General features: G+C 39.7%; 1 protein-coding gene across 3 annotated transcripts in view; it reads right to left on the bottom strand.

Moving 5' to 3' along the window:
* Positions 1-16,541, bottom strand: part of LOC126161319 (uncharacterized) — a 295,371-nt gene that overhangs the window by 112,011 nt on the left and 166,819 nt on the right. The window contains exon 1 of one of the 3 annotated variants that reach the window (XM_049917070.1): positions 6,079-6,213. The exons of 1 other annotated variant lie outside the window; for it this stretch is intronic. The gene's annotated coding sequence lies outside the window, so the exon portion shown is untranslated. Of the gene's footprint in view, positions 1-5,870; positions 5,936-6,078; positions 6,214-16,541 lie in introns of those variants that run through there. One more of the 3 variants, XM_049917071.1, reaches the window with a different exon arrangement.

Genomic DNA, 16,541 nt, shown 5'->3' with positions numbered 1-16,541 from the left:
ATCTTCATCTACATCCTCTTCCATTTCCATAATATTGTCCTCAAGTACATTGCCCTTGTATAGACCCTCTATATACTCCTTCCACCTTTCTGCCTTCCCTTCGTTGCTTAGAATTGGGTTTTCCATCTGGGCTCTTGATGTTCATACAAGTGGTTCTCTTATCTCCAAAGGTCTCTTTAATTTTCCTGTAGGCAGTATCTATCTTACCCCTAGTGAGATAAGCCTCTACATCTTTACATTTGTCCTCTAGCCATCCCTGCTTAGCCATTTTGCACTTCCTGTCGATCTCATTTTTGAGACGTTTGTATTCCTTTTTGCCTGCTTCATTTACTGCATTTTTATATTTTCTCCTTTCATCAATTAAATTCAATATTTCTTCTGTTACCCAAGGATTTCTTCTAGCCCTCATCTTTTTACCTACTTGATCCTCTGCTGCCTTCACTACTTCATCCCTCAAAGCTACCCATTCTTCTTCTACTGTATTGCTTTTCCCCATTCCTGTCAATTGTTCCCTTATGCTCTCCCTGAAACTCTGTACAACCTCTGGTTTAGTCAGTTTATTCAGGTCCCATCTCCTTAAATTCCAACCTTTTTGCAGTTTCTTCAGTTTTAATCTACAGGTCATAACCAATAGATTGTGGTCAGAGTCCACATCTGCCCCTGGAAATGTCTTACAATTTAAAACCTGGTTCCTAAATCTCTGTCTTACCATTATATAATCTATCTGATACCTTTTAGTATCTCCAGGGTTCTTCCATGCATACAACCTTCTTTCATGATTCTTAAACCAAGTGTTAGCAGTCAAGCCATAACATATACTAAATGTGCTTAACAGCTCACAGCCACAACATTTTGTTGTAGTCAAACTACAGCACAGTTTCAATATGGCATACATGTTCATTACAGATACCTGCGACTCAGCATCTCCAGCAACTTTCCTTCTCTAATATTGTTACATTCCATCCTGGATTTTCCATTGTACGATTTCCACTATTTTAATGTAGACGTAACTAATGAATGATACGCACCGAAAAGTTGTCATATATAAACATTATAAGTGTTGCATACTGCTGCATCACAAATGCAGGTTTACAAAAAAAATTCAATAGTGTATAATTTGGCAAATGCACTGAGCCTGCTTGTGCACAGGATCATTTACTGCAAAGCCTGCAAACTGTTCGGACACTATCTTAAACTCACGCAATTTCTAATAATTTGTCGAGTATGCTATCACCTACGTAGATACACCACAAGCTGTATTATGGAATATGGTGGAGTGTACTTTGTGTACTACTGTTACCGTCCCTTTTTCTGTTCCAGTCCCAAACCGTCCAAGTGAGGAATAAATGTTGGTAAACCCTTTGTGTGGCCTCTAATATCTCTAATTTTACATTCACTCTCTTTTTGAGAGATATACACTGAAGGGAGCAATATATTGGCCGACTCTTCTATAAACATATGTTCTCAGAATTTTAACAGCAAACCTCACCATGATACACCTCCCTTGTAGCATCTGCCACTGGAGTTGGCAGAGCACCTCCCTGACTCCACACTTACAACATGAAACTGGGACAGAACTTGCAGCACTTCTTTGGATCTTCCCTGTTTCCTCTTTCAGTGCTATATGGTGTGGACTCCAAACCGGCAAGCAATTGGTTGAAAGGTTTTGTAACCTAGACCTACCCCTTTTGTCATGGGTCTACACTTCCTGAAGATCCTTTCAACAAATCTTTGTCTGACATTTTCTTTACCCGTAAGTAGTTTTATGTCGTCGTTCCATTTTAAATCACTTTGCATGCACAACTGCCTATTTTTAATATATGTGGTTCCTTCCAGTGATTGTTCATAATCAATAAGGTCCTACAAATTGGAGAATGACAACAGCAAATCTCCTGTAATAGAACCCTCCATAGCAAAGCATTTTACTTCATACCATTCTGCATTATAAAGCATTCTACATCTACATCTACATTCTACAGACCACTGAATTGCATGGCAGAGGGTACCTTATGTCCCATAGAACTAATAAGGTTCCCCTGCCCTGTTTCATTCACGTACGGAATACTGGAAAAATCACTGTTTAAATGTCTCTGTGTGTGCTGTAAGTAACATAATCTTGTCCTCATGATCCATATGAAGTGACTTGTAGGAGGGTAGTAGTATATTTGTAGAACCATCAGTTAAGGTCGGTTCTTGAAACTTTGTTAAGTAGGCTTTTTCGGGACAGTTTACATCTATGTACAAATGTGTGCCATTTTAATACTTTAACATCTCTGCAACATTCTCCAACAAGTCAAACCTGTGACCTTCCATGCTGCTCTTCTCTATATACATTCCATACCCCTGTCAGTCCCCCACACTAACTACATTCCTGGATTTGTCACACAAATGAATCTTAAGCAGTCTCCTCTGTAGGCTGATTGCATTTCCCTAGTATTCTACAACTAAACCTGTGCTATCTGCTCCACCCACGATGGACTACATCAACATTCCATTTCATGTCCTACAAAGTGTTAACCCGGGTACTTGTACGCATTTGCTAATTCCAACTGACATGACGATACTGTAGTGACAGGATATTTTTTTTTTTTCCTTTATGAATTGACGAATTGCACAATTTTACACTTTTGAATATTTAAAGCAAACTGTCAATTTGTGCACCACTTTAAAGACTACCAAATCTGACTGAATATCTGTGCAATTTTCAGAATGTACTTCATTGTAGATAAATGTGTCATCTGTGAAAAGTTCTGAGGCTCAGCAATGGATCCAACACACTTCCCTGGGTACACCCAAAGTTACATCAACAGCTATCCATGATTCTCTATTCAAGATAATTTGCTGCATCCTCTCTACCAAAATATTTTAATCCAGTCACAAATTTCACTTGATACCCCATACAATCATATTTTTTAAAAGAACCATAGGTGTTGTACTGAGTCATGTTTTCTTTTTCCCCAGAAATCAAGAAATATTGGATCTATCCGACTGTCTTGATCCATGGCTTTCTGTGTATCATATGAGAAAAATGCAAGTCAGGTTTTATATGATCGACATTTTTGCAATCCATTCTGGGTATGGAGAAGGTAATTGTCTTACAGATACCTCACTATGCTTGATCTCAGCTGTAAGATCCTACAACAAATGGATTTCAAAGATACTGGATGGTAGCTTTGAGGATCACTTCTGCTGTTGTTCTTGTACATAGGTGTGACCTGTGCTTTTTTCCCCAACTATTAGGCAGGGTTTTTTGTTCAAGAAATCCGTAGGCGATTTAAGTTAACAAAAGGGCCAAATCAGTGGTATTCCATCGAGCCTTGGGGCGTTGTTCAGTTTTAACGATTTCAGCTGTTTTTCAACACCTACAACACATATCTACTTCAATCATCTTTTCAGAGGTACGAGAATTAAAACAAGACAATTTTTGTTCAAGCCATTCTGCAAGTTGCTAACTCATACTTGCGAAGTCCACAAAGTTATCCTACATGAACTAATGAACAACAAATTTTATCTGAGAAACTGAATAGAGTAAGTTTCTATTAGAGAGTCACTGCACTTACAGCAAGAGGCTAAACCTTTGCATAAAGGAAATAAATCAGAAGACTAGAAGAAAAAGCAGGACTATGAAGAAACTCAATAATACAGAGACACACATCTGAAGTACACACACAGTACAGTTTGCTGAAGTGTTTGATACCACTTCAACTACTGACAACTGACCATTTGCTTTTCAATCTAATCTAGACCTCAGGCTATGGTATAGATCAGTATTGTTGTTAACTTGCCAAAAACTAACACAGACACAAAACAAATATTTACAGTGTGTTGTTCTCTTTTTATTTGTACACATATGACACCACATAGCACAATAATCAAATTATGAGACAAAGCCAATATCTGGCATTTGTAGGTTCAGCTGAGCACATACCACCACATGCCAAAGTTTTCAGTACTGTAGAATAATAGAGGGAATGCATTATAGTGGATAGGTTATTAGCTTATATTTTTGAAATCTGTTGCACAAAAACAAATTAAGAGACATGAATGAGCGGCATATAATTGAATTTGAAAGTTGGAAAAATAGTAAAAAGAAAGTAGTAGTAGTGACAAAGAACTAGATGGAAGACCATAAACAGCAGGAGAGTAGATAACAAGTAATATGGGCTGCTGTTCACTAACCCCCAGGCATTTGTTAAAAAAGTGTCGGTAAGCAAATATTCAATACAGAGCACAAAAAGGTAATTTCAGAAGCACAACATACTTGGGCAACCTACTACCATCACCTGGTGATTCCATTAATGTCAATACCAGTCAGGTGCATCATATGTATTCTATATTATTAGAAATCTATACTACCTTATTATCCCATCTTTCCTATGTAACCATGTATAAAAGCAACACAGCATATGCATTTATACTGGTACTTACAGCAGTGATTGACATTCACTACACAACTATGTTGAAAGTTTGTACTAACACCCACACATTACTAGCTTCCAATTATTTAGTAATTTGTACTATATTCAACTGCCATGATGGGTTATGCTCCAATGTCTAATTCCCCCAGTCCACAACTGAAAATCACCCTAATTAATATCATTCCAACATGCTCGCTATCTTATGTGCACATATCCTTAAAAATAATGGACATTTTTTAGCCAAAAGTTGAGATCATCTGTCAATTTTGTATTGCATAAACAACAGCAAGCATCACAAGTACAAAATACAAACATTACTATTTATGTAATAACCAAATTTACATACAACATTAATTAATTACCTATCCAATACCCATCATTGCAGAGATCCAGCCTTACACATATGGGCTAACCAAAGAAACTATTGGTAGACTGAATTAAGTTAGAACTTTGTATCATCATTACAAACACACAGCTCACAGTAAGTGCATGGTACACTTCAAAATAAACATTCTTATAAAAGCTAACATACACAAATTAATATGTTCATCTCTCTCTCTCTCTCTCTCTCTCACACACACACACACACACACACACACACACACACGGAGAGAGAGAGAGAGAGAGAGAGAGAGACAGACAGAGAGAGAGGTATTCTCAAGAGTTATTTCAATTTATGGGTACACAAATGAAGCATGAAGGGTATCAATGACAGTTGCATTGTCTTTGAAAGTTGAAATTCTCAGAACACTCGACAGTTCACGTTTGCATTACACTACTTTCAAATTATAAGATAAAGCATTATGAAAGAAAATGGGAAACTGAAAATTATTAACTAATTCAAAGAATAGTCACAATAGTAGACAAGTCAATTGTTCATTAAAAGTAGCATACATTCCGAAATTATACTCCGGATTCTCCATTCAAGACATGGAGTTATCACAGACAATAAAAATAGTTATTGCAAAATAATGTATGTCAGCCTGACCAAGGTGTCAGAGCTGAGATCCGTCCGAGCAGCCACAGACATAAACATTGCTACGGTACTATTAAAAACCTGAACGTTTTGTGCGCTTGAGTAAATAATGTCTGTCACTTAGTTTCTCACATTTTCCTCTGCTGAGTTTCAGTTTACGAACAGTTTTGTTTACCGTCCTGACATCACTGAGGAACTCAGCATCACAAACGTTACATTAATAAACTGTCAGTTTCGTAGAGTTCGAATAAAATGTTAGCTACTTACTGATGCAATATGTATTTCCTATGAGGAAAGAAAAGCTGTACTGGGCGTACTATTCAAAATATTTCGCAGCGCATCTCTGAGAGTACAGATCAACAACAATAACAGAGTGATTCGAAACTTAGTTTCGTAAGAGCACAAGATTGTTGATATGTTCACAAAAACGATAAAATATGCCTAGAGATAGTCTTCATAGATTCAAGCAACTTTACCTGCAACATTTCATTGTTGACGTTTCTCATCACACTCATTACCGTACAAAGCACTAATTTTCGCTATAGAAGAATGCACATAAAGCCTTTCTCAAAGACACCACATATCAAGAGGTTACAGTTGATGGCTAGGCGGGTTGCAGTCAAACAGGAGCATTCAAACACTGCTACAATTAAGTTTAGGCTAATGAAGATGACAATAACTTACGTGGCTCATCCACAAACTGCAGGTGTGCTGCCCTTGACGCTAAGGACGGTTTTTCTTGTGAAAGACCACTTACCTATCTTCGAAACTAGCAACGAAGTGTCACTCACGCAGCAGTGTCAGTTGTTACGACTGACGGCTAGCAAAAGTCGCCGTGGCGGTACTATCGCTGGCGTAGGAGCCTCTGCGGTGACTTGCGGAACTAATTCTTCGATTACAGGCGCGCCACGAAATAATGCGCTGCAGTTTAATTTTCTTCTCCATCTGTAGCAGACTGAGAAATTGGGAATGCAAAGCAATGAATCATGCTGGATCTGAAACCTACGATGTGGCTGTCGGAATCAAATAAGCAGCATCGTATACATAAAGATTATATTCCTCGCATTGTCGAAGTCAGTTCCGGATTCAGTGTAGACAAGAACCTTTATCCAATAATGTAGTTTTACATGAAATTGTACCCGAAGACTCTGTACAGCATTATCACAACGGTTTAATTATTGTGTCCCAACATTGCTGTCGTTTGTCAATTCACAATAAACGGAAAAATTTACTTTAATGTTCCAAATCAGGCTTCTACGGAAAAATCCGAAAACTAAAACTGCATCACATGGGCAACACTTGGAATCCTCGTACTTCACGACACCACATCTTTTACTCTTCGCCTTTCATTTTGGCTTTTGTGAGACCACCAGGTCGTAAAGTGAGAGATTTACCGCAGCTACGCTAATGTAACTGTTGTTAATATTTCTTCTAAACGTCTGCCACACACTATAAAATCTTTTGTAGAAAACCAGAAATCCATGACAATCGCAAAAAGCGCTAAGGAATTGTTCAGTTACATGTCATGCCTGATTTCTATAACTGAATGAAGTCTTTTTTTCCCCTCGTTTGTATCCAAGTACGTTCATATTGCCATACTAATGTCACTTCAGAAATTAGCTGTAAACTCATCTGCTAGCCTACGTTTCAGAATTCCTTGTGAAACGATTTTTTTTTTTTACTTTGTTAATGCCAGTGATGATATTTTTTACCTTGTTGTTTCAGTTTCGTGATTTGAAAACTATTTATTTTGGAAGAATGATCGAGTAAATACAGTTACTTTCGTGTCGGTACTTACAACTGTCTCGATTCGTTGTACAAGTGCCTGAAACCCTTGGTAACAGCAATCCGTTCTGGAAATATGTAATTCAGAAAAGTAAAATTTTCAGCAAACATTTGCCTCAAAAGAATACTTAACATGAAAATTGATAAATAAACAGAATTCCATTCATGAACGATGGACAAAGTGCAATAAAAAACATCCAAAACCGAATAAATTTTAAAATTTCATCGAAAGGACTTGTTAAGACCGGTCCCGGTGGATGTTCGAGTCCTCCCTCTGGCATGGGTGTGTGTGTTTGTCCTTAGGATAATTTAGGTTAAGTAGTGTGTAAGCTTAGGCACTGATGACCTTAGCAGTTAAGTCCCATAAGATTTCACACACATTTGAACATTTGAACTTACTAAGAAATTCAACATTCATTCTTCCTTATACACGTGGAGTCAGCGTTCAGTGTCTCACAAAGACCTTTTATTTTATAACAAAAATCCTTAGCCTTGTAGTTCAGTGATGACCGTCGTTAAATGAGTCGACGCAGCACAAAAAAAGCAAAGGAGAAATGGTTAGGGCTAAAAGCATCTCCATATAGAGATCGATGCGGAAAAGGACATAATGAGGAATTCACCAAGACTTTATTAAATCCACCATGGCTTTCGCATGGTGTTCTTTCTTTTCGAAATCACGGAAAAGTTTAACCTGTATGGCAGAATTTCAACATGAAGCTCTCCGTTCCCGAAAGGTTAGTGATTCTTGAAACACTGTGACATCTTGCTTGAAGCACAGTTACAATCGCATTCCTTAAAATGCAATGAGTGTATACTGTCACGCACAATAATCCGTTCTCTGGCAGTTTGGCATGTCTTGAAGTGCGTCTTTTCATTATTCTTTACGGTTAGCACCCAGACGATAGAGAGATCGTTAAGGAAGGATAATAAGGTCTGTGTTGTCTTGTGCAACCAACAGCGAGAACCGGAATTCAAAGCTGACTGCAAACCGATTCTACTGCCACTAACGTATATATCGCGTAAGGACCGTGAAGACAAGATACAGAAATCAGGGCTCGTACGGAGAACATTCGTTTATCCCTCGCTCCATTTGTGAGTGAACAGGAAAGGTTCAAATGGTTCAAATGGCTCTGAGCACTATGGGACTTAACATCGGAGGTCATCAGTCCCTTAGAACTTAGAACTACTTAAACCTATCTAACCTAAGGCCGTCACACACATCCATGCCCGAGGCAGGATTCGAACCTGCGACCGTAGCAGTCGCGCGGTCCCGGACTGAAGCGCCTAGAACCACTCGGCCACCGCGGCCGGCTGAACAGGAAAGGAAATGACTAGAAGTGTCCTCCGCCATTCACCACGGTGGCTTCCGGAGTATGTATTTAGGTGAAGAAAGCTGAATCAGAAAGAACAAGAAAGAGTACAACTGTAGATACGAGAAATACGACAGCAGTTTTCTACCAATTCCGTTAGTTCTTCGCTAACCTTTGCGTGGGAACTATTCTTTGTATTCCTGAACAATGAAAACTCCAAGTAGGAATATCAACAATGTAGGAAAAGACATATTGCTACTTACCGTAAAGACGACACGTCAAGTTGCACACAGGCACAATTAAAAGACGCAATTAACAGACAATTTAAACCATCCGGCCCGAGATGCCGGAATCGGTGGCCGTGTATGTTTGAGATGTACTTTCTTGTGTGCGTGTGTGTGTGTGTGTGTGTGTGTGTGTGTGTGTGTGTCTCTTTTACTGACGAAGGCTGTGGCCGAAAGCATTCGTGAGTGTTTTTTGTCGTGCCTGTCAGCAACTTGGTGTGTCTTCTCGGTATTATTGGTTAGTTTTTTTGAATTAAATAAACACAAGTGGCACACACGCTTCGGTTAACAAACCCAAGATTGGTTTGATGCAGTTCCACATTCCCGTCGCTTGTCAGGCTGAAAGGATATCAGGATAAAGGATACTGCAAGCGATCAAACGTGTTTGTCAAAATTGATGTTTGCTGTCTACTGGTTTGTCAAACAACGTGTGCACACGTGCAAACCAATTGATCAAACTGATCCTCAGTTTTGGAGTAACTGTCACACTGTACGTAAGGTGTTGCGAAATATTTTGACATTAGTGGGTGACGCACGAAGTGCAATGCAAGACACAAAATTTAAATCTTCGAAATCTGGTCCCGCTGACAGATATCCCAAAATTATAGAAAACAGCCCCACAAGCAAATGACTATTGTTCGATAAACGCATGTGTAAATAGTCTACATCTACATTTATACTCTACAAACCACCGTGAAGTGAACTGCAGAGGGTACTCTCATTGTGCCAGTTACTAGGGTTTCTTCCATTCATGTATGAAGCGGGGAAAGAATAATTGCTTGAATGCCTATATGAGTGCAGCAATTATTCTGACCATATCCTCACGATCCGTATGTGTGTGATACGTAGAGGGTTGTAGTATATTCCTAGAGTCATCATTTAAAGACGGTTCTTAAACCTTTGTTAACAGACTTTCTAGGGATGGTTTACGTCTATCATCACGAGTCTTCCAGTTCAGCTCCTTCACTATCTCTGTGACCCTCTGCCACGGATCAAACAAACCTGTGACCATTCGTGCTGCCCTTGTCCGTATATGTTCAATATCCCCTGTTAGTCCTCTTTGGCATAGGTCCCACACACCTGAATAATTTCTGGAACTAGTCGCACGAGTGATTTGTAAGCAATCTCCTTTGTAGACCGATTGCACTTCCCCAGTAATCTACCAATAAAACGAAGTCTACCACCTGCTTTACCTTCGACTGAGCCTGTGTGATCATTCCATTTCATATTCCTACGAAGAGTTACACCCAGGTATTTGTATGAGTTGGCCTATTCCAACTGTGACTCATTGATATTATACGTTCTTTCGTTTTATGAAGTGCACAATTTTCCATTTCTGAATATTTAAAGCAAGTTGCCAATTTTTGCACCACTTTGAAATCTTATCAAGATCCGACTGAATATTTAAACAGCTTCTTTCGACAATACTTCATTATAGATAAATGCATTATCTGCAAAAAGTCTGAGGTCGCTATTAATATTGTCTGCAACGGCATTAATATAAAACACGAACAACAAGGATCCTAAAACACTTACCTGGGGCACAACTGCAGTTACTTCTACATCTGGTGATGCCTGTCCATCCAAGATAACATGCTGTGTCCTCCCTATCAAAAAGTCCTCAACACAGTCACAAATTTCACTTGATGCCCCGTATGATTATACTTTCGACAATAAGCGTAGGTGAGGTGCAGAATCAAATTCTTTTCGGAAATCAAGAAATGCTGCATATAACCGACTGCCTTGATCCAAAGCTTTCAGTATGTCATGTGAGAAAAGCGCGAGTTGTGTTTCACTTGTTCGACGTTTTCGGAATCCATACAGTTTGGCATTGAGGAGGTTATTCTATTCGAGATACCCCATTATGTTTGAGCTCAGAATACATCCTAAAATTCTACAACAAATCAGTGTCAAGGATATTGGACGGTAGTTTCGTGGATCACTTCAATTACCCTTCTTGTAGACGGGTATGGCCTGTGCTTTTTTTCCTAAGAACTGCTCGTGGTTTTTTGTTCGAGAGATCTACGATGGATTATTAGGTACATATCTATCCATTGCATGGTCAAATATTCTTTTATATTGAACCATAGTTCCTCTACATGCTCCTACCCTGTCCTGAAAGTTTCAAGTTCCTCATTGAGTTATGGCACTACTGATTTTTTATCTATTTTACTGAGCCTATATATTCTTCTTCTTCTTCTTCTTTCGCTGACACCATAGTCCCGCAGCGATCGCAGGGTCGGCGTGGTTAGAACGAATTTGGCAAGGTTAGTTTCGTGGGGTGATTCCACAACCGAGTCATGGTCACTGGCACCAGTTTCGATGAGGACAGCTTCAAAGAGGTTGGGTCTATTTGTTGCCATTAGATAGAACATATTTTTATCTTGAGTAGGGGCCTCCCCAATGAACCATGGACCTTGCCGTTGGTGGGAAGGCTTGCGTGCCTCAGCGATACAGATAGCCGTACCGTAGGTACAACCACAACGGAGGGGTATCTGTTGAGAGGCCAGACAAACGCGTGGTTACTGAAGAGGGGCCGCAGCCTTTTCAGTAGATGCAGGGGCAACAGTCGTGGATGATTGACTGATCTGGCCTTGTAACACTAACCAAAACGGCCTTGCTGTGCTGGTACTGCGAACGGTTGAAAGCAAGGGGAAACTACAGCCGTAATTTTTCCCGAGGGCATGCAGCTTTATTGTATGGTTAATGATGATGGCGTCCTCTTGGGTAAAATATTCCGGAGCTAAAATAGTCCCCCATTTGAATCTCCGGGCGGGGACTACTCAAGAGGACGTCGTCATCAGGAGAAAGAAAACTGGCGTTCTACGGATCGGGGCGTGGAATGTCAGATCCCTTAATCGGGCAGGTAGGTTAGAAAATTTAAAAAGGGAAATGGATAGGTTAAAGTTAGATATAGTGGGAATTAGTGAAGTTCGGTGGCAGGAGGAACAAGACTTTTGGTCAGGCGAATACAGGGTCGTAAATACAAAGTCAAATAGTGGTAATGCAGGAGTAGGTTTAATAATGAATCAAAAAATAGGAATGCGGATAAGCTACTACAAACAGCATAGTGAACGCATTATTGTGGCCAAGTAGACACGAAGCTCACGCCTACTACAGTAGTACAAGTTTATATGCCAACTAGCACTGCAGATGACGAAGAAATTGAAGAAATGTATGATGAAATAAAAGAAATTATTCAGATAGTGAAGGGAGACGAAAATTTAATAGTCATGGGTGACTGGAATTCGGTAGTAGGAAAAGGGAGAGAAGGAAACGTAGTAGGTGAATATGGATTGAGGGTATGAAATGAAAGAGGAAGCCGCCTGGTAGAATTTTGTGCAGAGCATAACTTAATCATAGCTAACACTTGGTTCAAGAATCATGAAAGAAGGTTGTATACATGGAAGAGCCCTGGAGATACTAAAAGGTATCAGATAGATTATATAATGGTAAGACAGAGATTTAGGAACCAGGTTTTAAATTGTAAGACATTTCCAGGGGCAGATGTGGACTCTGACCACAATCTATTGGTTATGAACTGTAGATTAAAACTGAAGAAACTGCAAAAAGGTGGGAATTTAAGGAGATGGGACCTGAATAAACTGACTAAACCAGAGGTCATACAGAGTTTCAGGGAGAGCGTAAGGGAACAAATGGCAGGAATGGGGGAAAGAAATACAGTAGAAGAAGAATGGGTAGCTTTGAGGGATGAAGTAGTGAAGGCAGCAGAGGATCAAGTAGGTAAAAAGACGAGGGCTAGTAGAAATCCTTGGGTAACAGAAGAAATATTGAATTTAATTGATGAAAGGAGAAAATATAAAAATGCAGTAAATGAAGCAGGCAAAATGGAATACAAACGTCTCAAAAATGAGATCGACAGGAAGTGCAAAATGGCTAAGCAGGCATGGCTAGAGGATAAATGTAAGGATGTAGAGGCTTATCTCACTAGGGGTAAGATAGATACTGCCTACAGGAAAATTAAAGAGACCTTTGGAGAAAAGAGAACCACTTGTATGAATATCAAGAGCTCAGATGGAAACCCAGTTCTAAGTAAAGAAGGGAAAGCAGAAAGGTGGAAGGAGTATATAAAGGGTCTATACAAGGGCGATGTACTTGAGGACAATATTATGGAAATGGAAGAGGATGTAGATGTAGATGAAGATGAAATGGGAGATATAATACTGCGTGAAGAGTTCGACAGAGCACTGAAAGACCTGAGTCGAAACAAGGCCCCGGGAGTAGACAACATTCCATTAGAACTACTGACGGCCTTGGGAGAGCCAGTCCTGACAAAACTCTACCATCTGGTGAGCAAGATGAATGAGACAGGCGAAATATCCTCAGACTTCAAGAAGAATATAATAATTCCAATCCCAAAGAAAGCAGGTGTTGACAGATGTGAAAATTACCGAACTATCAGTTTAATAAGTCACGGCTGGAAAATACCAACGTTAATTCTTTACAGACGAATGGAAAAAGTAGTAGAAGCCGACCTTGGGGAAGATCAGTTTGGATTCCGTAAAAATCCTGGAACACGTGAGGCAATACTGACCCTACAGCTTATCTTAGAAGCTAGATTAAGGAAAGGCAAACCTACGTTTCTAGCATTTGTAGACTTAGAGATAGCTTTTGACAATGTTGACTGGAATACTCTCTTTCAAATTCTGAAGGTGGTAGGGGTAAAATATAGGGAGCGAAAGGCTATTTACAATTTGTATAGAAACCAAATGGCAGTTATAAGAGTTGAGAGGCATGAAAGGGAAGCAGTTGTTGGGAAGGGAGTGAGACAGGGTTGTAGCCTGTTCCCAATGTTATTCAATCTGTATATTGAGCAAGCAGTGAAGGAAACAAAAGAAAAATCCGGAGTAGGCATTAAAGTCCGTGGAGAAGAAATAAAAACTTTGAGGTTCGAAGATGACATTGTAATTCTGTCAGAGACAGCAAAGGACTTGGAAGAGCAGTTGAACGGAATGGATGGTGTCTTGAAGGGAGAATATAAGATGAACATCAACAAAAGCAAAACGAGGATAATGGAATGTAGTCTAAGTCGGGTGATGCTGAGGGAATTAGATTAGGAAATGAGACAAAGTAGTAAAGGAGTTTTGCTATTTGGGGAGCAAAATAACTAACTGATGATGGTCGAAGTAGAGAGGATATAAAATGTAGACTGGCAATGGGAAGATAAGCGTTTCTGAAGAAGAGAAATTTGTTAACATTGAGTATAGATTTAAATCTCAGAAAGTAGTTTCTGAACGTATTTGTATGGAGTGTAGCCATGTATGGAAGTGAAACATGGACGATAAATAGTTTAGACAAGAAGAGAATAGAAGCTTTTGAAATGTGGTGCTACAGAAGAATGCTGAAGATTAGATGGGTAGATCACATAACTAATGAGGAAGTATTGAATAGGATTGGGGTGAAGAGAAGTTTGTGGCACAACTTGACTAGAAGAAGGGATCGGATGGTAGGACATGTTCTGAGGCATCAAGGGATCACCAATTTAGTATTGGAGGGCAGCGTGGAGGGTAAAAATCATAGAGAGAGACCAAGAGATGAATACACCAAGCAGATTCAGAAGGATTTAGGTTGCAGTAGGTACTGGGAGATGAATAAGCTTGCACAGGATAGAGTAGCATGGAGAGCTGCATCAAGCCAGTCTCAGAACTGAAGACCACAACAACAACAACTTGAGTAGGGTTCCTAACTATCTGTTTAGGTAGTTTTCAGAGAAGGCGTTTTGTTATGTTGTACGAGACGTCTTATCATACCCACCACTAACAAAACTGTAATTTTCCCAATTAGTTGTTGGATGATTAAAGACTCAACCAATGGTTACAGTACCCTCCCAGGGGACACCGCCTTATAGTAGACACCTTCAGTGTTTGGGTTTGCGTGCTTCGGTGAAGTCGAGAGCTATGCCGGCGGTAGCATAGCTACTGGCAGGGTCTCCCAAGCCGGACTGGTCTTGACAGAGGAGCCAGACAAAGTGTGTCCCACAACATAGGGCAGGGAGGGCTCTAGAGGCGTAGTGAAGCCAGCTTCCCTAGAGGAGTAAACCTCATACAAATCCTGGTCCTCCAGGTTGGGGGTTGGGCATGGGGCTAATAACCCCATACTGTAAAAAAAAAGAATATTATGGAAATTAAACAGAAGCCTCGGAAACTGGATGGAAAGCATGTATCACGACCCCGGCAAAGAAAACGGATAAAGGATCTAACAGTAGCATCGTGGAATGTGAGGACAATGCTTCAGCCTGGAAAAATGAAAGAAATAGCCAATGAAATTTTAAAATTCAAATATGGTATTGTAGGGCTACAGGAAATAAGATGGCAGGGGAATGGGCAGATAGATAAACCTGAGTACTCATTGGTATATAGTGGACCAGAAGAAAGAACAGGCCAACTTGGAACAGGGTTTATAATAACTAGGGAAATTAGGAAAAGCCTTCTAGAATTTGAACCTATAAATGAAAGGATGTGCAGACTCAGACTAAAAGGTAAATTTAGGAATATATCAATAGTTAATGCACATGCACCAACAGAGGAAAAAGAGGATATAATTAAAGAACAATTCTACGAAGACTTGGAAAAAGTATGCTGTGCAGTACCTAAATATGACCTGATGCTGGAAATAGGAGATTTTAATGCAAAAATAGGGAGGAATGAACATCCGTATGGAGTTTCTGGAAAATATTCACTACATGAAGAAAACAATGAGAATGGAGACTTACTATGCCAATTCGCAGCAAGGAATAATATGATTATTAAAAGTACCTGCTTTCCACATAAAAGGATCCATCTGGGTACTTGGAAGTCTGCAGCCAATGGAGTAGTCAATCAGATTGACCATATTTTAGTGATTGCACGCCACTCCACGTCAGTTACGGATGTACGGAGCTGCAGAGGACCAAACTGTGATTCAGACCACTTTTTGATAAAATCAGTCTTGAGAGAGAAACTGTCACTAACAAAGGGCAACAGAATGGGAAAGATGATGAAATGGAATACAGACAAACTGAACATCCCTGATGAAGTAAAAAAATACAAAGTAACACTAAGCAGAAAGCTGAGCAATGAAGAGACCACAGTAGGAGTAGATGAAAGATGGAACAGGTTTGAAAAAGCCATTAAGGATGCTGCAGAGGAAATAATAGGCATAAGAAGGAACAGAAGAACCCAGGAGTGGTTTGATGAAGATTGCAGGTCAGCAATAGAGGAAAAGAACAGGGCAAGAACAAAAGTGCTACAGAGCGAAACCAGAAATAATGTGGAACAATATAGAGAATTAAGGAGAAGAGCTAACAGACTGTGCAAGAGAAAGAAAAGAGAGTGGATTAAGAAGAAATTTCAAGAACTAGAAGAACTAAAGGAACAGAGTGAAATAAGAAAGTTCTATCATGCCATAGGCAAAATGAAGAATAGATTCCAACCAAAAATAACGGCCTGTTCCAGTAAAGATGGGAAAATGATAAGGGAGGAAGAACAGATAGTGGGAAGATGGGCAGAGTATTTCAAAGATACACTAAGCACCAGCCTAGAAGATGAAGAGACAGCTGCACAGGAGGGAAGAGTGGAGCTGGAAGTAGACAATGAAACCAATGAGGCAAGAAAGCCAACACTACAAGAGGTCTCCCAGTCTGTGCACAAGTCAAAAAACAATCGAGCCCCTGGGGAAGACAGCATAATTGCTGAATTAATAAAAACTGGTGGTGAGGCTGTAATAAAGGAACTGCACACATTAATATCAGATATATGGGAAACAGAAA

This window comes from Schistocerca cancellata, chromosome 2, assembly GCF_023864275.1.
Source record: "Schistocerca cancellata isolate TAMUIC-IGC-003103 chromosome 2, iqSchCanc2.1, whole genome shotgun sequence".
Taxonomy (NCBI): Eukaryota; Metazoa; Arthropoda; class Insecta; order Orthoptera; family Acrididae; genus Schistocerca; species Schistocerca cancellata.
This window is presented reverse-complemented; position numbering and strand designations above follow the sequence as displayed.